Source organism: Chiloscyllium plagiosum, unplaced genomic scaffold (genome assembly GCF_037043375.1).
Source record: "Chiloscyllium plagiosum isolate Xiang-an unplaced genomic scaffold, Cpla_swu_hap1 HiC_scaffold_11, whole genome shotgun sequence".
Classification (NCBI taxonomy): domain Eukaryota; kingdom Metazoa; phylum Chordata; class Chondrichthyes; order Orectolobiformes; family Hemiscylliidae; genus Chiloscyllium; species Chiloscyllium plagiosum.
In genome coordinates, this window is record NW_028270149.1 from 89,989,246 (window position 1) to 90,016,449 (window position 27,204).

The following is a 27,204-nucleotide window of genomic DNA, read 5'->3' on the forward strand; positions in this document are numbered from 1 at the left end:
TTCGTTCATTCATTCCTTTTCAATCATTGATTCAACGAATCAAAAGTAATTCGTTGATTTAAACTTCATTCATTCCTGTAGTCAATTTATCTGTAATCCTGCAATCAATCAATCCAACTGCAAACATTCGTTCCATGACAAAGACTGCAAGTACCGTTTCAATGAATCGTGCTTTTGCCACTCATTCAATGAAACAAACTGCACAGCTTAATTCAATGAGTAGAGCTTCTCTCAGTCATTCAATGTGTCAAGCTTAACGTTTTAATTCAATCAAACAAACTTAAATCATACAATGTATGAATCATACTGCACACACTCATTCAATGAAATACACTGCTCGTCTTAATTCAAAGCGTACTGCTCCTCTGCCATTCATTCCATGCCATGACGAATACGCATTCATTCAATGAATCAAACTGCACCCATTCATTCAATGAAACAAACTGCACGTCTTAATTGAATAAGTAGAGCTACTCTCATTCATTAAATGTGTCAAGCTTAACGCATTAATGCAATGAAGCTAACTGCACTTTTGAATCATTGAATCAAACTTCAATCATTAATTCAACCTTATTCATTGTTTCAATGAAGCAAACTTAACTCACTTATTTAGTGAATAAAACTGCACTAGTTCATTCAAACAAAGAGACTACACTTGTCAATTCAATGACAAGCTACTCATTCATTGACATACGCTTCCCGCATTGTCTCAATCAAACTGCACAGATTGACTCCATGAACCAAACTGCTCGTGCAAAATCAATGAGTAGAGCTTCTCTCATTCATTCAATGTGTCATGCTCAAAGCTTTCATTCAATGGAAGAAACTGCATTCGTTCATTCATTCCTTTTCAATCATTGATTCAACGAATCAAAAGTAATTCGTTGATTTAAACTTCATTCATTCCTGTAGTCAATTTATCTGTAATCCTTCAATCAATCAATCCAACTGCAAACATTCGTTCCATGACAAAGACTGCAAGTACCGTTTCAATGAATCGTGCTTTTGCCACTCATTCAATGAAACAAACTGCACAGCTTAATTCAATGAGTAGAGCTTCTCTCATTCATTCAATGTGTCAAGCTTAACGTTTTAATTCAATCAACCAAACTTAAATCATACAATGTATGAATCATACTGCACACACTCATTCAATGAAATACACTGCTCGTCTTAATTCAAAGCATACTGCTCCTCTGCCATTCATTCCATGCCATGACGAATACGCATTCATTCAATGAATCAAACTGCACCCATTCATTCAATGAAACAAACTGTACGTCTTAATTGAATGAGTAGAGCTACTCTCATTCATTAAATGTGTCAAGCTTAACGCATTAATGCAATGAAGCTAACTGCACTCATTGATTCATTGAATCAAACTTCAATCATTAATTCAACCTTATTCATTGTTTCAATGAAGCAAACTTAACTCACTTATTTAGTGAATAAAACTGCACTAGTTCATTCAAGCAAAGAGACTACACTTGTCAATTCAATGACAAGCTACTCATTCATTGACATACGCTTCCCGCATTGTCTCAATCAAAATGCACAGATTCACTCCATGAAACAAACTGCTGGTGCAAAATCAATGAGTAGAGCTTCTCTCATTCATTCAATGTGTCATGCTCAAAGCTTTCATTCAATGGAAGAAACTGCATTCGTTCATTCATTCCTTTTCAATCATTGATTCAACGAATCAAAAGTAATTCGTTGATTTAAACTTCATTCATTCCTGTAGTCAATTTATCTGTAATCCTTCAATCAATCAATCCAACTGCAAACATTCGTTCCATGACAAAGACTGCAAGTACCGTTTCAATGAATCGTGCTTTTGCCACTCATTCAATGAAACAAACTGCACAGCTTAATTCAATGAGTAGAGCTTCTCTCATTCATTCAATGTGTCAAGCTCAAAGCTTTCATTCAATGGAAGAAACTGCATTCGTTCATTCATTCCTTTTCAATCATTGATTCAACGAATCAAAAGTAATTCGTTGATTTAAACTTCATTCATTCCTGTAGTCAATTTATCTGTAATCCTTCAATCAATCAATCCAACTGCAAACATTCGTTCCATGACAAAGACTGCAAGTACCGTTTCAATGAATCGTGCTTTTGCCACTCATTCAATGAAACAAACTGCACAGCTTAATTCAATGAGTAGAGCTTCTCTCATTCATTCAATGTGTCAAGCTTAACGTTTTAATTCAATCAACCAAACTTAAATCATACAATGTATGAATCATACTGCACACACTCATTCAATGAAATACACTGCTCGTCTTTATTCAAAGCGTACTGCTCCTCTGCCATTCATTCCATGCCATGACGAATACGCATTCATTCAATGAAACAAACTGCACGTCTTAATTGAATGAGTAGAGCTACTCTCATTCATTAAAAGTGTCAAGCTTAACGCATTAATGCAATGAAGCTAACTGCACTCATTGATTCATTGAATCAAACTTCAATCATTAATTCAACCTTATTCATTGTTTCAATGAAGCAAACTTAACTCACTTATTTAGTGAATAAAACTGCACTAGTTCATTCAAACAAAGAGACTACACTTGTCAATTCAATGACAAGCTACTCATTCATTGACATACGCTTCCCGCATTGTCTCAATCAAACTGCACAGATTCACTCCATGAACCAAACTGCTGGTGCAAAATCAATGAGTAGAGCTTCTCTCATTCATTGAATGTGTCATGCTCAAAGCTTTCATTCAATGGAAGAAACCGCATTCATTCATTCATTCCTTTTCAATCATTGATTCAAAGAATCAAAAGTAATTCGTTGATTTAAACTTCACTCATTTCTGAAGTCAATTTATCTGTAATCATTCAATCAATCAATCCAACTGCATACATTCGTTCCATGACAAAGACTGCAAGTACCGTTTCAATGAATCGTGCTTTTGCCACTCATTCAATGAAACAATCTGCACAGTTTAATTCAATGAGTAGAGCTTATCTCATTCACTCAATGTGTCAAGCTTGACGCTTTAATTCAATGAAGCAAACTGCACTCATTGATTTCATTGAACCATACTTCAATCATTCATTCTTTGTTTCAAACGTTATTCATTGTTTGAATGAAACAAACTTAACTCACTTATTTACAGAATCAAACTGCACACGTTCATTCAAGGAAAGAGAGTGCACTTGTCAATTCAATGAGTAGAGCTATTCTCATTCATTCATTGCCACACGCTTAACGAATTGTCTCAATCAAACTGCAGATATTCAATCCATGCACCAAACTGCACGTGTTCATACAATGAATACTGCTTCTCTCATTCATTCAATGTGTCAAGCTTGACGTTTTAATTCAGTCAAATAAACATAAATCATACAACTGATGAATCATATTGCACCCATTCATTCAATGAAATACACTGCACGACTTATTCAATGAGGAGAGCTAATGCCATTCATTCAATGTCTTGAGCAAACCGCCTTCATTCAATGAAACAAACTGCACGTCTTAATTCAATGAGTAGAGCTTCTCTCATTCTTTCAATATGTCAAGTTTAACGCTTTAATTCAATGAAGTAAACTGCACTCATTGATTCATTGAATCAAACTTGAATCATTCATTCAATGTTTCAAACGTCAAACGTTATTCATTGTTTCAATCAAACAAACTTAACTCACTTATTTTTTGAATCAAACTGCACATGTTCATTCAAGGATAGAGAGTGCACTTGTCAATTCAATGAGTAGAGCTTCTCTCATTCTTTCAATGTGTCAAGCTCAACGTTTTAATTCAATCAAACATAATTAAATCATACAATTGGTGAATCGTACTGCACCCATTCATTCAATGAAAAACAAACTCCACGTCTTAATTCAATGAGTAGAGCTACTGACGTTCATTCAGTGTGTCAAGCTTAACGCTTTCATTCAATGAAGTAAACTGCACTCATTGATTCATTAAATCAAACTTCAAGGATTAATTCAATGTTTCAAACGTTATTCATTGTTTCAATGAAACAAACGTAACTCACTTATTTAGTGAATAAAACTGCACTAGTTCATTCAAAGAAAGAGACTACACTTGTCAATTCAATGAGTAGAGCTACTCTCATTCATTCATTGACACACGCTTCCCGCATTGTCGCAATCAAACTGCACAGATTCACTCCATGAACCAAACTGCTCGTGTAACTTCAATGTGTCAAGCTCACCGCTTTCATTCAATGGAAGAAACTGCATTCATTCATTCATTCCTTTTCAATCATTGATTCAAAGAATCAAAAGTAATTCGTTGATTTAAACATCACTCATTTCTGAAGTCAATTTATCTGTAATCATTCAATCAATCAATCCAACTGCAAACATTGATTCCATGACAAAGACTGCAAGTACCGTTTCAATGAATAGTGCTTTTGCCACTCATTCAATGAAACAAACTGCACAGCTTAATTCAATGAGTAGAGCTTCTCTCAGTCATTCAATGTGTCAAGCTTAACGTTTTAATTCAATCAAACAAACTTAAATCATACAATGTATGAATCATACTGCACACACTCATTCAATGAAATACACTGCTCGTCTTAATTCAAAGCGTACTGCTCCTCTGCCATTCATTCCATGCCATGAGGAATACGCATTCATTCAATGAATCAAACTGCACCCATTCATTCAATGAAACAAACTGCACGTCTTAATTGAATAAGTAGAGCTACTCTCATTCATTAAATGTGTCAAGCTTAACGCATTAATGCAATGAAGCTAACTGCACTTTTGATTCATTGAATCAAACTTCAATCATTAATTCAACCTTATTCATTGTTTCAATGAAGCAAACTTAACTCACTTATTTAGTGAATAAAACTGCACTAGTTCATTCAAACAAAGAGACTGCACTTGTCAATTCAATGACAAGCTACTCATTCATTGACATACGCTCCCCGCATTGTCTCAATCAAACTGCACAGATTCACTCCATGAACCAAACTGCTGGTGCAAAATCAATGAGTGGAGCTTCTCTCATTCATTCAATGTGTCATGCTCAAAGCTTTCATTCAATGGAAGAAACTGCATTCGTTCATTCATTCCTTTTCAATCGTTGATTCAACGAATTAAAAGTAATTCGTTGATTTAAACTTCATTCAATTTATCTGTAATCCTTCAATCAATCAATCCAACTGCCAACATTCGTTCCATGACAAAGACTGCAAGTACCGTTTCAATGAATCGTGCTTTTGCCACTCATTCAATGAAACAAACTGCACAGCTTAATTCAATGAGTAGAGCTTCTCTCATTCATTCAATGTGTCAAGCTTAACGTTTTAATTCAATCAACCAAACTTAAATCATACAATGTACGAATCATACTGCACACACTCATTCAATGAAATGCACTGCTCGTCTTAATTCAAAGCATACTGCTCCTCTGCCATTCATTCCATGCCATGACCAATACGCATTCATTCAATGAATCAAACTGCACCCATTCATTCAATGAAACAAACTGCACGTCTTAATTGAATGAGTAGAGCTACTCTCATTCATTAAATGTGTCAAGCTTAACGCATTAATGCAATGAAGCTAACTGCACTCATTGATTCATTGAATCAAACTTCAATCATTAATTCAACCTTATTCATTGTTTCAATGAAGCAAACTTAACTCACTTATTTAGTGAATAAAACTGCACTAGTTCATTCAAACAAAGAGACTACACTTGTCAATTCAATGACAAGCTACTCATTCATTGACATACGCTTCCCGCATTGTCTCAATCAAACTGCACAGATTCACTCCATGAACCAAACTGCTCGTGCAAAATCAATGAGTAGAGCTTCTCTCATTCATTGAATGTGTCATGCTCAAAGCTTTCATTCAATGGAAGAAACCGCATTCATTCATTCATTCCTTTTCAATCATTGATTCAAAGAATCAAAAGTAATTCGTTGATTTAAACTTCACTCATTTCTGAAGTCAATTTATCTGTAATCATTCAATCAATCAATCCAACTGCATACATTCGTTCCATGACAAAGACTGCAACTACCGTTTCAATGAATCGTGCTTTTGCCACTCATTCAATGAAACAATCTGCACAGTTTAATTCAATGAGTAGAGCTTATCTCATTCACTCAATGTGTCAAGCTTGACGCTTTAATTCAATGAAGCAAACTGCACTCATTGATTTCATTGAACCATACTTCAATCATTCATTCTTTGTTTCAAACGTTATTCATTGTTTGAATGAAACAAACTTAACTCACTTATTTACAGAATCAAACTGCACACGTTCATTCAAGGAAAGAGAGTGCACTTGTCAATTCAATGAGTAGAGCTATTCTCATTCATTCATTGCCACACGCTTAACGAATTGTCTCAATCAAACTGCAGATATTCAATCCATGCACCAAACTGCACGTGTTCATACAATGAATACTGCTTCTCTCATTCATTCAATGTGTCAAGCTTGACGTTTTAATTCAGTCAAATAAACATAAATCATACAACTGATGAATCATATTGCACCCATTCATTCAATGAAATACACTGCACGACTTATTCAATGAGGAGAGCTAATGCCATTCATTCAATGTCTTGAGCAAACCGCCTTCATTCAATGAAACAAACTGCATGTCTTAATTCAATGAGTAGAGCTTCTCTCATTCTTTCAATATGTCAAGTTTAACGCTTTAATTCAATGAAGTAAACTGCACTCATTGATTCATTGAATCAAACTTGAATCATTCATTCAATGTTTCAAACGTCAAACGTTATTCATTGTTTCAATCAAACAAACTTAACTCACTTATTTTTTGAATCAAACTGCACATGTTCATTCAAGGATAGAGAGTGCACTTGTCAATTCAATGAGTAGAGCTTCTCTCATTCTTTCAATGTGTCAAGCTCAACGTTTTAATTCAATCAAACATAATTAAATCATACAATTGGTGAATCGTACTGCACCCATTCATTCAATGAAAAACAAACTCCAAGTCTTAATTCAATGAGTAGAGCTACTGACGTTCATTCAGTGTGTCAAGCTTAACGCTTTCATTCAATGAAGTAAACTGCACTCATTGATTCATTAAATCAAACTTCAAGGATTAATTCAATGTTTCAAACGTTATTCATTGTTTCAATGAAACAAACGTAACTCACTTATTTAGTGAATAAAACTGCACTAGTTCATTCAAAGAAAGAGACTACACTTGTCAATTCAATGAGTAGAGCTACTCTCATTCATTCATTGACACACGCTTCCCGCATTGTCGCAATCAAACTGCACAGATTCACTCCATGAACCAAACTGCTCGTGTAACTTCAATGTGTCAAGCTCACCGCTTTCATTCAATGGAAGAAACTGCATTCATTCATTCATTCCTTTTCAATCATTGATTCAAAGAATCAAAAGTAATTCGTTGATTTAAACTTCACTCATTTCTGAAGTCAATTTATCTGTAATCATTCAATCAATCAATACAACTGCAAACATTCGTTCCATGACAAAGACTGCAAGTACCGTTTCAATGAATCGTGCTTTTGCCACTCATTCAATGAAACAAACTGCACAGCTTAATTCAATGCGTAGAGCTTCTCTCATTCATTCAATGTGTCAAGCTTAACGTTTTAATTCAATCAAACAAACTTAAATCATACAATGTACGAATCATACTGGACACACTCATTCAATGAAATGCACTGCTCGTCTTAATTCAAAGCATACTGCTCCTCTGCCATTCATTCCATGCCATGACGAATACGCATTCATTCAATGAATCAAACTGCACCCATTCATTCAATGAAACAAACTGCACGTCTTAATTGAATGAGTAGAGCTACTCTCATTCATTAAATGTGTCAAGCTTAACGCATTAATGCAATGAAGCTAACTGCACTCATTGATTCATTGAATCAAACTTCAATCATTAATTCAACCTTATTCATTGTTTCAATGAAGCAAACTTAACTCACTTATTTAGTGAATAAAACTGCACTAGTTCATTCAAACAAAGAGACTACACTTGTCAATTCAATGACAAGCTACTCATTCATTGACATACGCTTCCCGCATTGTCTCAATCAAAATGCACAGATTCACTCCATGAACCAAACTGCTCGTGCAAAATCAATGAGTAGAGCTTCTCTCATTCATTCTATGTGTCATGCTCAAAGCTTTCATTCAATGAAAGAAACTGCATTCGTTCATTCATTCCTTTTCAATCATTGATTCAACGAATCAAAAGTAATTCGTTGATTTAAACTTCACTCATGTCTGAAGTCAATTTATCTGCAATCATTCAATCAACCGATCCAACTGCAAACATTCGTTCAATGACAAAGACTGCAAGTACCGTTTCAATGATTCGTGCTTTTGCCACTCATTCAATGAAACAAACTGCACAGTTTAATTCAATGAGTAGAGCTTATCTCATTCATTCAATGTGTCAAGCTTAACGCTTTAATTCAATGAAGCAAACTGCACTCATTGATTTCATTGAACCATACTTCAATCATTCATTCAATGTTTCAAACGTTATTCGTTGTTTGAATGAAACAAACTTAACTCACTTATTTACAGAATCAAACTGCACACGTTCATTCAAGGAAAGAGAGTGCACTTGTCAATTCAATGAGTAGAGCTACTGTCATTCATTCATTGCCTCACGCTTAACGAATTGTCTCAATCAAACTGCAGATATTCAATACATGCACCAAATTGCACGTGTTAATACAATGAATACTGCTTCTCTCATTCATTCAATGTGTCAAGCTTGACGTTTTAATTCAGTCAAATAAACATAAATCATACAACTGGTGAATCATATTGCACCCACTCATTCAATGAAATACACTGCACGACTTAGTTCAAAGAGTAGAGCTCATGCCATTCGTTCAATGTCACAAGCAAAACGCATTCATTCAATGAAACAAATTCCACGTCTTAATTCAATGAGTACAGCTTCGCTCATTCATTCAATGTGTCAAGCTTGACGCTTTAATTCAATGAAGCAAACTGCACTCATTGATTTCATTGAACCATACTTCAATCATTCATTCAATGTTTCAAACGTTATTCGTTGTTTGAATGAAACAAACTTAACTCACTTATTTACAGAATCAAACTGCACACGTTCATTCAAGGAAAGAGAGTGCACTTCTCAATGCAATGAGTAGAGCTACTGTCATTCATTCATTGCCACACGCTTAACGAATTGTCTCAATCAAACTGCAGATATTCAATCCATGCACCAAACTGCACGTGTTAATACAATGAATACTGGTTCTCTCATTCATTCAATGTGTCAGCTTGACGTTTTAATTCAGTCAAATAAACATAAATCATACAACTGATGAATCATATTGCACCCATTCATTCAATGAAATACACTGCACGACTTATTCAATGAGGAGAGCTAATGCCATTCATTCAATGTCTTGAGCAAACCGCCTTCATTCAATGAAACAAACTGCATGTCTTAATTCAATGAGTAGAGCTTCTCTCATTCTTTCAATATGTCAAGTTTAACGTTTTAATTCAAAGAAGTAAACAACACTCGTTGATTCATTGAATCAAACTTGAATCATTCATTCAATGTTTCAAACGTCAAACGTTATTCATTGTTTCAATGAAACAAACTTAACTCACTTATTTTTTGAATCAAACTGCACATGTTCATTCAAGGATAGAGAGTGCACTTGTCAATTCAATGAGTAGAGCTTCTCTCATTCTTTCAATGTGTCAAGCTCAACGTTTTAATTCAATCAAACATAATTAAATCATACAATTGGTGAATCGTACTGCACCCATTCATTCAATGAAAAACAAACTCCACGTCTTAATTCAATGAGTAGAGCTACTGACGTTCATTCAATGTGTCAAGCTTAACGCTTTCATTTAATGAAGTAAACTGCACTCATTGATTCATTAAATCAAACTTCAAGGATTAATTCAATGTTTCAAACGTTATTCATTGTTTCAATGAAACAAACGTAACTCACTTATTTAGTGAATAAAACTGAACTAGTTCATTCAAAGAAAGAGACTACACTTGTCAATTCAATGAGTAGAGCTACTCTCATTCATTCATTGACACACGCTTCCCGCATTGTCGCAATCAAACTGCACAGATTCACTCCATGAACCAAACTGCTCGTGTAACTTCAATGTGTCAAGCTCACCGCTTTCATTCAATGGAAGAAACTGCATTCATTCATTCATTCATTCCTTTTCAATCATTGATTCAAAGAATCAAAAGTAATTCGTTGATTTAAACATCACTCATTTCTGAAGTCAATTTATCTGTAATCATTCAATCAATCAATCCAACTGCAAACATTGATTCCATGACAAAGACTGCAAGTACCGTTTCAATGAATAGTGCTTTTGCCACTCATTCAATGAAACAAACTGCACAGCTTAATTCAATGAGTAGAGCTTCTCTCAGTCATTCAATGTGTCAAGCTTAACGTTTTAATTCAATCAAACAAACTTAAATCATACAATGTATGAATCATACTGCACACACTCATTCAATGAAATACACTGCTCGTCTTAATTCAAAGCGTACTGCTCCTCTGCCATTCATTCCATGCCATGAGGAATACGCATTCATTCAATGAATCAAACTGCACCCATTCATTCAATGAAACAAACTGCACGTCTTAATTGAATAAGTAGAGCTACTCTCATTCATTAAATGTGTCAAGCTTAACGCATTAATGCAATGAAGCTAACTGCACTTTTGATTCATTGAATCAAACTTCAATCATTAATTCAACCTTATTCATTGTTTCAATGAAGCAAACTTAACTCACTTATTTAGTGAATAAAACTGCACTAGTTCATTCAAACAAAGAGACTGCACTTGTCAATTCAATGACAAGCTACTCATTCATTGACATACGCTTCCCGCATTGTCTCAATCAAACTGCACAGATTCACTCCATGAACCAAACTGCTGGTGCAAAATCAATGAGTGGAGCTTCTCTCATTCATTCAATGTGTCATGCTCAAAGCTTTCATTCAATGGAAGAAACTGCATTCGTTCATTCATTCCTTTTCAATCGTTGATTCAACGAATCAAAAGTAATTCGTTGATTTAAACTTCATTCAATTTATCTGTAATCCTTCAATCAATCAATCCAACTGCCAACATTCGTTCCATGACAAAGACTGCAAGTACCGTTTCAATGAATCGTGCTTTTGCCACTCATTCAATGAAACAAACTGCACAGCTTAATTCAATGAGTAGAGCTTCTCTCATTCATTCAATGTGTCAAGCTTAACGTTTTAATTCAATCAACCAAACTTAAATCATACAATGTACGAATCATACTGCACACACTCATTCAATGAAATGCACTGCTCGTCTTAATTCAAAGCATACTGCTCCTCTGCCATTCATTCCATGCCATGACGAATACGCATTCATTCAATGAATCAAACTGCACCCATTCATTCAATGAAACAAACTGCACGTCTTAATTGAATGAGTAGAGCTACTCTCATTCATTAAATGTGTCAAGCTTAACGCATTAATGCAATGAAGCTAACTGCACTCATTGATTCATTGAATCAAACTTCAATCATTAATTCAACCTTATTCATTGTTTCAATGAAGCAAACTTAACTCACTTATTTAGTGAATAAAACTGCACTAGTTCATTCAAACAAAGAGACTACACTTGTCAATTCAATGACAAGCTACTCATTCATTGACATACGCTTCCCGCATTGTCTCAATCAAACTGCACAGATTCACTCCATGAACCAAACTGCTGGTGCAAAATCAATGAGTAGAGCTTCTCTCATTCATTCAATGTGTCATGCTCAAAGCTTTCATTCAATGAAAGAAACTGCATTCGTTCATTCATTCCTTTTCAATCATTGATTCAACGAATCAAAAGTAATTCGTTGATTTAAACTTCACTCATGTCTGAAGTCAATTTATCTGCAATCATTCAATCAATCAATCCAACTGCATACATTCGTTCCATGACAAAGACTGCAAGTACCGTTTCAATGAATCGTGCTTTTGCCACTCATTCAATGCAACAAACTGCACAGTTTAATTCAATGAGTAGAGCTTATCTCATTCATTCAATGTGTCATGCTCAAAGCTTTCATTCAATGAAAGAAACTGCATTCGTTCATTCATTCCTTTTCAATCATTGATTCAACGAATCAAAAGTAATTCGTTGATTTAAACTTCACTCATGTCTGAAGTCAATTTATCTGCAATCATTCAATCAATCAATCCAACTGCATACATTCGTTCCATGACAAAGACTGCAAGTACCGTTTCAATGAATCGTGCTTTTGCCACTCATTCAATGCAACAAACTGCACAGTTTAATTCAATGAGTAGAGCTTATCTCATTCATTCAATGTGTCAAGCTTGACGCTTTAATTCAATGAAGCAAACTGCACTCATTGATTTCATTGAACCATACTTCAATCATTCATTCTTTGTTTCAAACGTTATTCATTGTTTGAATGAAACAAACTTAACTCATTTATTTACAGAATCAAACTGCACACGTTCATTCAAGGAAAGAGAGTGCACTTGTCAATTCAATGAGTAGAGCTACTCTCATTCATTCATTGCCACACGCTTAACGAATTGTCTCAATCAAACTGTAGATATTCAATCCATGCACCAAACTGCACGTGTTCATACAATGAATACTGCTTCTCTCATTCATTCAATGTGTCAAGCTTGACGTTTTAATTCAGGCAAATAAACATAAATCATACAACTGATGAATCATATTGCACCCATTCATTCAATGAAATACACTGCACGACTTTTTCAATGAGGAGAGCTAATGCCATTCATTCAATGTCTAGAGCAAACCGCCTTCATTCAATGAAACAAACTGCACGTCTTAATTCAATGAGTAGAGCTTCTCTCATTCTTTCAATATGTCAAGTTTAACGCTTTAATTCAATGAAGTAAACTGCACTCATTGATTCATTGAATCAAACTTGAATCATTCATTCAATGTTTCAAACGTCAAACGTTATTCATTGTTTCAATCAAACAAACTTAACTCACTTATTTTTTGAATCAAACTGCACATGTTCATTCAAGGATAGAGAGTGCACTTGTCAATTCAATGAGTAGAGCTTCTCTCATTCTTTCAATGTGTGAAGCTCAACGATTTAATTCAATCAAACATAATTAAATCATACAATTGGTGAATCGTACTGCACCCATTCATTCAATGAAAAACAAACTCCACGTCTTAATTCAAAGAGTAGAGCTACTGACGTTCATTCAATGTGTCAAGCTTAACGCTTTCATTCAATGAAGTAAACTGCACTCATTGATTCATTAAATCAAACTTCAAGGATTAATTCAATGTTTCAAACGTTATTCATTGTTTCAATGAAACAAACGTAACTCACTTATTTAGTGAATAAAACTGCACTAGTTCATTCAAAGAAAGAGACTACACTTGTCAATTCAATGAGTAGAGCTACTCTCATTCATTCATTGACACACGCTTCCCGCATTGTCGCAATCAAACTGCACAGATGCACTCCATGAACCAAACTGCTCGTGTAACTTCAATGTGTCAACCTCACCGCTTTCATTCAATGGAAGAAACTGCATTCATTCATTCATTCCTTTTCAATAATTGATTCAAAGAATCAAAAGTAATTCGTTGATTTAAACATCACTCATTTCTGAAGTCAATTTATCTGTAATCATTCAATCAATCAATCCAACTGCAAACATTGATTCCATGACAAAGACTGCAAGTACCGTTTCAATGAATAGTGCTTTTGCCACTCATTCAATGAAACAAACTGCACAGCTTAATTCAATGAGTAGAGCTTCTCTCAGTCATTCAATGTGTCAAGCTTAACGTTTTAATTCAATCAAACAAACTTAAATCATACAATGTATGAATCATACTGCACACACTCATTCAATGAAATACACTGCTCGTCTTAATTCAAAGCGTACTGCTCCTCTGCCATTCATTCCATGCCATGACGAATACGCATTCATTCAATGAATCAAACTGCACCCATTCATTCAATGAAACAAACTGCACGTCTTAATTGAATGAGTAGAGCTACTCTCATTCATTCAATGTGTCAAGCTTAACGCATTAATGCAATGAAGCTAACTGCACTTTTGATTCATTGAATCAAACTTCAATCATTAATTCAACCTTATTCATTGTTTCAATGAAGCAAACTTAACTCACTTATTTAGTGAATAAAACTGAACTAGTTCATTCAAACAAAGAGACTACACTTGTCAATTCAATGACAAGCTACTCATTCATTGACATACGCTTCCCGCATTGTCTCAATCAAACTGCACAGATTCACTCCATGAACCAAACTGCTGGTGCAAAATCAATGAGTAGAGCTTCTTTCATTCATTCAATGTGTCATGCTCAAAGCTTTCATTCAATGGAAGAAACTGCATTCGTTCATTCATTCCTTTTCAATCATTGATTCAAAGAATCAAAAGTAATTCGTTGATTTAAACTTCATTCAATTTATCTGTAATCCTTCAATCAATCAATCCAACTGCAAACATTCGTTCCATGACAAAGACTGCAAGTACCTTTTCAATGAATCGTGCTTTTGCCACTCATTCAATGAAACAAACTGCACAGCTTAATTCAATGAGTAGAGCTTCTCTCATTCATTCAATGTGTCAAGCTTCACGTTTTAATTCAATCAACCAAACTTAAATCATACAATGTACGAATCATACTGCACACACTCATTCAATGAAATGCACTGCTCGTCTTAATTCAAAGCATACTGCTCCTCTGCCATTCATTCCATGCCATGACGAATACGCATTCATTCAATGAATCAAACTGCACCCATTCATTCAATGAAACAAACTGCACGTCTTAATTGAATGAGTAGAGCTACTCTCATTCATTAAATGTGTCAAGCTTAACGCATTAATGCAATGAAGCTAACTGCACTCATTGATTCATTGAATCAAACTTCAATCATTAATTCAACCTTATTCATTGTTTCAATGAAGCAAACATAACTCACTTATTTAGTGAATAAAACTGCACTAGTTCATTCAAACAAAGAGACTACACTTGTCAATTCAATGACAAGCTACTCATTCATTGACATACGCTTCCCGCATTGTCTCAATCAAACTGCACAGATTCACTCCATGAACCAAACTGCTGGTGCAAAATCAATGAGTAGAGCTTCTCTCATTCATTCAATGTGTCATGCTCAAAGCTTTCATTCAATGGAAGAAACTGCGTTCATTCATTCCTTTTCAATCATTGATTCAACGAATCAAAAGTAATTCGTTGATTTAAACTTCACTCATGTCTGAAGTCAATTTATCTGCAATCATTCAATCAATCAATCCAACTGCATACATTCGTTCCATGACAAAGACTGCAAGTACCGTTTCAATGAATCGTGCTTTTGCCACTCATTCAATGAAACAAACTGCACAGCTTAATTCAATGAGTAGAGCTTATCTCATTCATTCAATGTGTCAAGCTTGACGCTTTAATTCAATGAAGCAAACTGCACTCATTGATTTCATTGAACCATACTTCAATCATTCATTCTTTGTTTCAAACGTTATTCATTGTTTGAATGAAACAAACTTAACTCACTTATTTACAGAATCAAACTGCACACGTTCATTCAAGGAAAGAGAGTGCACTTGTCAATTCAATGAGTAGAGCTACTCTCATTAATTCATTGCCACACGCTTAACGAATTGTCTCAATCAAACTGCAGATATTCAATACATGCACCAAATTGCACGTGTTAATACAATGAATACTGCTTCTCTCATTCATTCAATGTGTCAAGCTTGACGTTTTAATTCAGTCAAATAAACATAAATCATACAACTGGTGAATCATATTGCTCCCACTCATTCAATGAAATACACTGCACGACTTAGTTCAAAGAGTAGAGCTCATGCCATTCGTTCAATGTCACGAGCAAAACGCATTCATTCAATGAAACAAATTCCACGTCTTAATTCAATGAGTACAGCTTCGCTCATTCATTCAATGTGTCAAGCTTGACGCTTTAATTCAATGAAGCAAACTGCACTCATTGATTTCATTGAACCATACTTCAATCATTCATTCAATGTTTCAAACGTTATTCATTGTTTGAATGAAACAAACTTAACTCACTTATTTACAGAATCAAACTGCACACGTTCATTCAAGGAAAGAGAGTGCACTTGTCAATTCAATGAGTAGAGCTACTCTCATTCATTCTTTGCCACACGGTTAACGAATTGTCTCAATCAAACTGCAGATATTCAATCCATGCACAAACTGCACGTGTTATGCTATGAATACTGCTTCTCTCACTCATTCAATGTGTCAAGCTTGGCGTTTTAATTCAGTCAAATAAACATAAATCATACAACTGATGAATCATATTGCACCCACTCATTCAATGAAATACACTGCACGACTTCGTTCAAAGAGTAGAGCTCATGCCATTCGTTCAATGTCACGAGCAAAGCGCATTCATTCAATGAAACAAATTCCACGTCTTAATTCAATGAGTACAGGTTCGCTCATTCATTCAATGTGTCAAGCTTGACGCTTTAATTCAATGAAGCAAACTGCACTCATTGATTTCATTGAACCATACTTCAATCATTCATTCAATGTTTCAAACGTTATTCGTTGTTTGAATGAAACAAACTTAACTCACTTATTTAGAGAATCAAACTGCACACGTTCATTCAAGGAAAGAAAGTGCACTTGTCAATGCAATGAGTAGAGCTACTGTCATTCATTCATTGCCACACGCTTAACGAATTGTCTCAATCAAACTGCAGATATTCAATCCATGCACCAAACAGCACGTGTTAATACAATGAATACTGCTTCTCTATTTCATTCAATGTGTCAAGCTTGACGTTTTAATTCAGTCAAATAAACATAAATCATACAACTGATGAATCATATTGCACCCATTCATTCAATGAAATACACTGCACGACTTTTTCAATGAGGAGAGCTAATGCCATTCATTCAATGTCTAGAGCAAACCGCCTTCATTCAATGAAACAAACTGCACGTCTTAATTCAATGAGTAGAGCTTATCTCATTCATTCAATGTGTCATGCTCAAAGCTTTCATTCAATGAAAGAAACTGCATTCGTTCATTCATTCCTTTTCAATCATTGATTCAACGAATCAAAAGTAATTCGTTGATTTAAACTTCACTCATGTCTGAAGTCAATTTATCTGCAATCATTCAATCAATCAATCCAACTGCATACATTCGTTCCATGACAAAGACTGCAAGTACCGTTTCAATGAATCGTGCTTTTGCCACTCATTCAATGCAACAAACTGCACAGTTTAATTCAATGAGTAGAGCTTATCTCATTCATTCAATGTGTCAAGCTTGACGCTTTAATTCAATGAAGCAAACTGCACTCATTGATTTCATTGAACCATACTTCAATCATTCATTCTTTGTTTCAAACGTTATTCATTGTTTGAATGAAACAAACTTAACTCATTTATTTACAGAATCAAACTGCACACGTTCATTCAAGGAAAGAGAGTGCACTTGTCAATTCAATGAGTAGAGCTACTCTCATTCATTCATTGCCACACGCTTAACGAATTGTCTCAATCAAACTGTAGATATTCAATCCATGCACCAAACTGCACGTGTTCATACAATGAATACTGCTTCTCTCATTCATTCAATGTGTCAAGCTTGACGTTTTAATTCAGGCAAATAAACATAAATCATACAACTGATGAATCATATTGCACCCATTCATTCAATGAAATACACTGCACGACTTTTTCAATGAGGAGAGCTAATGCCATTCATTCAATGTCTAGAGCAAACCGCCTTCATTCAATGAAACAAACTGCACGTCTTAATTCAATGAGTAGAGCTTCTCTCATTCTTTCAATATGTCAAGTTTAACGCTTTAATTCAATGAAGTAAACTGCACTCATTGATTCATTGAATCAAACTTGAATCATTCATTCAATGTTTCAAACGTCAAACGTTATTCATTGTTTCAATCAAACAAACTTAACTCACTTATTTTTTGAATCAAACTGCACATGTTCATTCAAGGATAGAGAGTGCACTTGTCAATTCAATGAGTAGAGCTTCTCTCATTCTTTCAATGTGTGAAGCTCAACGATTTAATTCAATCAAACATAATTAAATCATACAATTGGTGAATCGTACTGCACCCATTCATTCAATGAAAAACAAACTCCACGTCTTAATTCAATGAGTAGAGCTACTGACGTTCATTCAATGTGTCAAGCTTAACGCTTTCATTCAATGAAGTAAACTGCACTCATTGATTCATTAAATCAAACTTCAAGGATTAATTCAATGTTTCAAACGTTATTCATTGTTTCAATGAAACAAACGTAACTCACTTATTTAGTGAATAAAACTGCACTAGTTCATTCAAAGAAAGAGACTACACTTGTCAATTCAATGAGTAGAGCTACTCTCATTCATTCATTGACACACGCTTCCCGCATTGTCGCAATCAAACTGCACAGATGCACTCCATGAACCAAACTGCTCGTGTAACTTCAATGTGTCAACCTCACCGCTTTCATTCAATGGAAGAAACTGCATTCATTCATTCATTCCTTTTCAATAATTGATTCAAAGAATCAAAAGTAATTCGTTGATTTAAACATCACTCATTTCTGAAGTCAATTTATCTGTAATCATTCAATCAATCAATCCAACTGCAAACATTGATTCCATGACAAAGACTGCAAGTACCGTTTCAATGAATAGTGCTTTTGCCACTCATTCAATGAAACAAACTGCACAGCTTAATTCAATGAGTAGAGCTTCTCTCAGTCATTCAATGTGTCAAGCTTAACGTTTTAATTCAATCAAACAAACTTAAATCATACAATGTATGAATCATACTGCACACACTCATTCAATGAAATACACTGCTCGTCTTAATTCAAAGCGTACTGCTCCTCTGCCATTCATTCCATGCCATGACGAATACGCATTCATTCAATGAATCAAACTGCACCCATTCATTCAATGAAACAAACTGCACGTCTTAATTGAATGAGTAGAGCTACTCTCATTCATTCAATGTGTCAAGCTTAACGCATTAATGCAATGAAGCTAACTGCACTTTTGATTCATTGAATCAAACTTCAATCATTAATTCAACCTTATTCATTGTTTCAATGAAGCAAACTTAACTCACTTATTTAGTGAATAAAACTGAACTAGTTCATTCAAACAAAGAGACTACACTTGTCAATTCAATGACAAGCTACTCATTCATTGACATACGCTTCCCGCATTGTCTCAATCAAACTGCACAGATTCACTCCATGAACCAAACTGCTGGTGCAAAATCAATGAGTAGAGCTTCTTTCATTCATTCAATGTGTCATGCTCAAAGCTTTCATTCAATGGAAGAAACTGCATTCGTTCATTCATTCCTTTTCAATCATTGATTCAAAGAATCAAAAGTAATTCGTTGATTTAAACTTCATTCAATTTATCTGTAATCCTTCAATCAATCAATCCAACTGCAAACATTCGTTCCATGACAAAGACTGCAAGTACCTTTTCAATGAATCGTGCTTTTGCCACTCATTCAATGAAACAAACTGCACAGCTTAATTCAATGAGTAGAGCTTCTCTCATTCATTCAATGTGTCAAGCTTCACGTTTTAATTCAATCAACCAAACTTAAATCATACAATGTACGAATCATACTGCACACACTCATTCAATGAAATGCACTGCTCGTCTTAATTCAAAGCATACTGCTCCTCTGCCATTCATTCCATGCCATGACGAATACGCATTCATTCAATGAATCAAACTGCACCCATTCATTCAATGAAACAAACTGCACGTCTTAATTGAACAAGTAGAGCTACTCTCATTCATTAAATGTGTCAAGATTAACGCATTAATGCAATGAAGCTAACTGCACTTTTGATTCATTGAATCAAACTTCAATCATTAATTCAACCTTATTCATTGTTTCAATGAAGCAAACATAACTCACTTATTTAGTGAATAAAACTGCACTAGTTCATTCAAACAAAGAGACTACACTTGTCAATTCAATGACAAGCTACTCATTCATTGACATACGCTTCCCGCATTGTCTCAATCAAACTGCACAGATTCACTCCATGAACCAAACTGCTGGTGCAAAATCAATGAGTAGAGCTTCTCTCATTCATTCAATGTGTCATGCTCAAAGCTTTCATTCAATGGAAGAAACTGCGTTCATTCATTCCTTTTCAATCATTGATTCAACGAATCAAAAGTAATTCGTTGATTTAAACTTCACTCATGTCTGAAGTCAATTTATCTGCAATCATTCAATCAATCAATCCAACTGCATACATTCGTTCCATGACAAAGACTGCAAGTACCGTTTCAATGAATCGTGCTTTTGCCACTCATTCAATGAAACAAACTGCACAGCTTAATTCAATGAGTAGAGCTTATCTCATTCATTCAATGTGTCAAGCTTGACGCTTTAATTCAATGAAGCAAACTGCACTCATTGATTTCATTGAACCATACTTCAATCATTCATTCTTTGTTTCAAACGTTATTCATTGTTTGAATGAAACAAACTTAACTCACTTATTTACAGAATCAAACTGCACACGTTCATTCAAGGAAAGAGAGTGCACTTGTCAATTCAATGAGTAGAGCTACTCTCATTAATTCATTGCCACACGCTTAACGAATTGTCTCAATCAAACTGCAGATATTCAATACATGCACCAAATTGCACGTGTTAATACAATGAATACTGCTTCTCTCATTCATTCAATGTGTCAAGCTTGACGTTTTAATTCAGTCAAATAAACATAAATCATACAACTGGTGAATCATATTGCTCCCACTCATTCAATGAAATACACTGCACGACTTAGTTCAAAGAGTAGAGCTCATGCCATTCGTTCAATGTCACGAGCAAAACGCATTCATTCAATGAAACAAATTCCACGTCTTAATTCAATGAGTACAGCTTCGCTCATTCATTCAATGTGTCAAGCTTGACGCTTTAATTCAATGAAGCAAACTGCACTCATTGATTTCATTGAACCATACTTCAATCATTCATTCAATGTTTCAAACGTTATTCATTGTTTGAATGAAACAAACTTAACTCACTTATTTACAGAATCAAACTGCACACGTTCATTCAAGGAAAGAGAGTGCACTTGTCAATTCAATGAGTAGAGCTACTCTCATTCATTCATTGCCACACGGTTAACGAATTGTCTCAATCAAACTGCAGATATTCAATCCATGCACAAACTGCACGTGTTATGCTATGAATACTGCTTCTCTCACTCATTCAATGTGTCAAGCTTGGCGTTTTAATTCAGTCAAATAAACATAAATCATACAACTGATGAATCATATTGCACCCACTCATTCAATGAAATACACTGCACGACTTCGTTCAAAGAGTAGAGCTCATGCCATTCGTTCAATGTCACGAGCAAAGCGCATTCATTCAATGAAACAAATTCCACGTCTTAATTCAATGAGTACAGGTTCGCTCATTCATTCAATGTGTCAAGCTTGACGCTTTAATTCAATGAAGCAAACTGCACTCATTGATTTCATTGAACCATACTTCAATCATTCATTCAATGTTTCAAACGTTATTCGTTGTTTGAATGAAACAAACTTAACTCACTTATTTAGAGAATCAAACTGCACACGTTCATTCAAGGAAAGAAAGTGCACTTGTCAATGCAATGAGTAGAGCTACTGTCATTCATTCATTGCCACACGCTTAACGAATTGTCTCAATCAAACTGCAGATATTCAATCCATGCACCAAACAGCACGTGTTAATACAATGAATACTGCTTCTCTATTTCATTCAATGTGTCAAGCTTGGCGTTTTAATTCAGTCAAATAAACATAAATCATACAACTGATGAATCATATTGCACCCATTCATTCAATGAAATACACTGCACGACTTATTCAATGAGGAGAGCTAATGCCATTCATTCAATGTCTTGAGCAAACCGCCTTCATTCAATGAAACAAACTGCACGTCTTAATTCAATGAGTAGAGCTTCTCTCATTCTTTCAATATGTCAAGTTTAACGCTTTAATTCAACGAAGTAAACTGCACTCATTGATTCATTGAATCAAACTTGAATCATTCATTCAATGTTTCAAACGTCAAACGTTATTCATTGTTTCAATGAAACAAACAACTCACTTATTTTTTGAATCAAACTGCACATGGTCATTCAAGGATAGAGAGTGCACTTGTCAATTCAATGAGTAGAGCTTCTCTCATTCTTTCAATGTGTCAAGCTCAACGTTTTAATTCAATCAAACATAATTAAATCATACAATTGGTGAATCGTACTGCACCCATTCATTCAATGAAAAACAAACTCCACGTCTTAATTCAATGAGTAGAGCTACTGACGTTCATTCGATGTGTCAAGCTTAACGCTTTCATTCAATGAAGTAAACTGCACTCATTGATTCATTAAATCAAACTTCAAGGATTAATTCAATGTTTCAAACGTTATTCATTGTTTCAATGAAACAAACGTAACTCACTTATTCAGTGAATAAAACTGCACTAGTTCATTCAAAGAAAAAGACTACACTTGTCAATTCAATGAGTAGAGCTACTCTCATTCATTCATTGACACACGCTTCCCGCATTGTCGCAATCAAACTGCACAGATTCACTCCATGAACCAAACTGCTCGTATAACTTCAATGTGTCAACCTCACCGCTTTCATTCAATGGAAGAAACTGCACTCATTCATTCATCCCTTTTCAATCATTGATTCAAAGAATCAAAAGTAATTCGTTGATTTAAACTTCACTCATTTCTGAAGTCAATTTATCTGTAATCATTCAATCAATCAATCCAACTGCAAACATTGATTCCATGACAAAGACTGCAAGTACCGTTTCAATGAATAGTGCTTTTGCCACTCATTCAATGAAACAAACGGCACAGCTTAATTCAATGAGTAGAGCATCTCTCATTCATTCAATGTGTCAAGCTTAACGTTTTAATTCATTCAAACAAACTTAAATCATACAATGTACACACACTCATTCAAAGAAATACACTGCTCGTCTTAATTCAAAGCGTACTGCTCCTCTGCCATTCATTCCATGCCATGACGAATACGCATTCATTCAATGAATCAAACTGCACCCATTCATTCAATGAAACAAACTGCATGTCTTAATTGAATGAGTAGAGCTACTCTCATTCATTAAATGTGTCAAGCTTAACGCATTAATGGAATGAAGCTAACTGCAATTTTGATTCTGCAAGTACCGTTTCAATGAATCGTGCTTTTGCCACTCATTCAATAAAACAAACTGCACAGTTTAATTCAATGAGTAGAGCTTATCTCATTCATTCAATATGTCAAGTTAACGCTTTAATTCAATGAAGCAAACTGCACTCATTGATTTCATTGAACCATACTTCAATCATTCATTCAATGTTTCAAACGTTATTCATTGTTTGAATGAAACAAACTTAACTCACTTATTTAGAGAATCAAACTGCACACGTTCATTCAAGGAAAGAGAGTGCACTTGTCAATTCAATGAGTAGAGCTACTCTCATTCATTCATTGCCACACGCTTAACGAATTGTCTCAATCAAACTGCAGATATTCAATCCATGCACCAAACAGCACGTGTTAATACAATGAATACTGCTTCTCTATTTCATTCAATGTGTCAAGCTTGGCGTTTTAATTCAGTCAAATAAACATAAATCATACAACTGATGAATCATATTGCACCCATTCATTCAATGAAATACACTACACGACTTATTCAATGAGGAGAGCTAATGCCATTCATTCAATGTCTTGAGCAAACCGCCTTCATTCAATGAAACAAACTGCACGTCTTAATTCAATGAGTAGAGCTTCTCTCATTCTTTCAATATGTCAAGTTTAACGCTTTAATTCAACGAAGTAAACTGCACTCATTGATTCATTGAATCAAACTTGAATCATTCATTCAATGTTTCAAACGTCAAACGTTATTCATTGTTTCAATGAAACAAACAACTCACTTATTTTTTGAATCAAACTGCACATGGTCATTCAAGGATAGAGAGTGCACTTGTCAATTCAATGAGTAGAGCTTCTCTCATTCTTTCAATGTGTCAAGCTCAACGTTTTAATTCAATCAAACATAATTAAATCATACAATTGGTGAATCGTACTGCACCCATTCATTCAATGAAAAACAAACTCCACGTCTTAATTCAATGAGTAGAGCTACTGACGTTCATTCAATGTGTCAAGCTTAACGCTTTCATTCAATGAAGTAAACTGCACTCATTGATTCATTAAATCAAACTTCAAGGATTAATTCAATGTTTCAAACGTTATTCATTGTTTCAATGAAACAAACGTAACTCACTTATTCAGTGAATAAAACTGCACTAGTTCATTCAAAGAAAAAGACTACACTTGTCAATTCAATGAGTAGAGCTACTCTCATTCATTCATTGACACACGCTTCCCGCATTGTCGCAATCAAACTGCACAGATTCACTCCATGAACCAAACTGCTCGTATAACTTCAATGTGTCAACCTCACCGCTTTCATTCAATGGAAGAAACTGCACTCATTCATTCATCCCTTTTCAATCATTGATTCAAAGAATCAAAAGTAATTCGTTGATTTAAACTTCACTCATTTCTGAAGTCAATTTATCTGTAATCATTCAATCAATCAATCCAACTGCAAACATTGATTCCATGACAAAGACTGCAAGTACCGTTTCAATGAATAGTGCTTTTGCCACTCATTCAATGAAACAAACGGCACAGCTTAATTCAATGAGTAGAGCATCTCTCATTCATTCAATGTGTCAAGCTTAACGTTTTAATTCATTCAAACAAACTTAAATCATACAATGTACACACACTCATTCAAAGAAATACACTGCTCGTCTTAATTCAAAGCGTACTGCTCCTCTGCCATTCATTCCATGCCATGACGAATACGCATTCATTCAATGAATCAAACTGCACCCATTCATTCAATGAAACAAACTGCATGTCTTAATTGAATGAGTAGAGCTACTCTCATTCATTAAATGTGTCAAGCTTAACGCATTAATGGAATGAAGCTAACTGCAATTTTGATTCTGCAAGTACCGTTTCAATGAATCGTGCTTTTGCCACTCATTCAATAAAACAAACTGCACAGTTTAATTCAATGAGTAGAGCTTATCTCATTCATTCAATATGTCAAGTTAACGCTTTAATTCAATGAAGCAAACTGCACTCATTGATTTCATTGAACCATACTTCAATCATTCATTCAATGTTTCAAACGTTATTCATTGTTTGAATGAAACAAACTTAACTCACTTATTTAGAGAATCAAACTGCACACGTTCATTCAAGGAAAGAGAGTGCACTTGTCAATTCAATGAGTAGAGCTACTCTCATTCATTCATTGCCACGCGCTTAATGAATTGTCTCAATCAAACTGCAGATATTCAATACATGCACCAAATTGCACGTGTTAATACAATGAATACTGCTTCTCTCATTCATTCAATGTGTCAAGCTTGACGTTTTAATTCAGTCAAATAAACATAAATCATACAACTGGTGAATCCTATTGCACCCACTCATTCAATGAAATAAACTGCACGACTTAGTTCAAAGAGTAGAGCTCATGCCATTCGTTCAATGTCACGAGCAAAACACATTCATTCAATGAAAAAAATTCCACGTCTTAATTCAATGAGTGCAGCTTCGCTCATTCATTCAATGTGTCAAGCTTGACGCTTTAATTCAATGAAGCAAACTACACTCATTGATTTCATTGAACCAAACTTCAATCATTCATTCAATGTTTAAAACGTTATTCATTGTTTGAATGAAACAAACTTAACTCACTTATTTAGAGAATCAAACTGCACAAGTTCATTCAAGAAAAGAGAGTGCACTTGTCAATTCAATGAGTAGAGCTACTCTCATTCATTCATTGCCACACGCTTAACGAATTGTCTCAATCAAACTGCAGATATTCAATCCATGCACCAAACTGCACGTGTTAATACAATGAATACTGCTTCTCTCATTCATTCAATGTGTCAAGCTTGGCGTTTTAATTCAGTCAAATAAACATAAATCATACAACTGATGAATCATATTGCACCCATTCATTCAATGAAATACACTGCACGACTTTTTCAATGAGGAGAGCTAATGCCATTCATTCAATGTCTTGAGCAAACCGCCTTCATTCAATGAAACAAACTGCACGTCTTAATTCAATGAGTAGAGCTTCTCTCATTCTTTCAATATGTCAAGTTTAACGCTTTAATTCAATGAAGTAAACTGCACTCATTGATTCATTGAATCAAACTTGAATCATTCATTCAATGTTTCAAACGTCAAACGTTATTCATTGTTTCAATGAAACAAACTTAACTCACTTTTTTTTAAACAAACTGCACATGTTCATTCAAGGATAGAGAGTGCACTTGTCAATTCAATGAGCAGAGCTTCTCTCATTCTTTCAATGTGTCAAGCTCAACGTTTTAATTCAATCAAACATAATTAAATCATACAATTGGTGAATCGTACTGCACCCATTCATTCAATGAAAAACAAACTCCACGTCTTAATTCAATGAGTAGAGCTACTGACGTTCATTCAATGTGTCAAGCTTAACGCTTTCATTCAATGAAGTAAACTGCACTCATTGATTCATTAAATCAAACTTCAAGGATTAATTCAATGTTTCAAACGTTATTCATTGTTTCAATGAAACAAACGTAACTCACTTATTTAGTGAATAAAACTGCACTAGTTCATTCAAAGAAAAAGACTACACTTGTCAATTCAATGAGTAGAGCTACTGTCATTCATTCATTGACACACGCTTCCCGCATTGTCGCAATCAAACTGCACAGATTCACTCCATGAACCAAACTGCTCGTGTAACTTCAATGTGTCAAGCTCACCGCTTTCATTCAATGGAAGAAACTGCATTCATTCATTCCTTTTCAATCATTGATTCAAAGATTCAAAAGTAATTCGTTGATTTAAACATCACTCATTTCTGAAGTCAATTTATCTGTAATCATTCAATCAATCAATCCAAATGCAAACATTGATTCCATGACAAAGACTGCAAGTACCGTTTCAATG